The sequence below is a fragment of the Penaeus monodon genome, chromosome 15, assembly GCF_015228065.2.
Source record: "Penaeus monodon isolate SGIC_2016 chromosome 15, NSTDA_Pmon_1, whole genome shotgun sequence".
NCBI lineage: Eukaryota > Metazoa > Arthropoda > Malacostraca > Decapoda > Penaeidae > Penaeus > Penaeus monodon.
Genome location: NC_051400.1, coordinates 16,110,825 through 16,111,062, shown reverse-complemented (window position 1 = coordinate 16,111,062; position 238 = coordinate 16,110,825).

The window sequence follows — 238 nt, the reverse complement described above, 5'->3', positions numbered from 1 at the left end:
TTTATAAAATATATAGTGTGGCATTACAATCTAAGTGCAAGTAAATGTTAATGTAATTTTTTCCGATCTGGATTATCAACTGGTCTACAATGGAAGATATTAGTGCAACTTTGCACACTTCCACAAGATATATTTTTCATTTAAAATATCTCGCTATCTTACTTGATTTATTTTGGTCACACAAGAATCAGTGTAAAGAATAAGGTCCTATATCTAATAAATATTCTTTATTAATTGC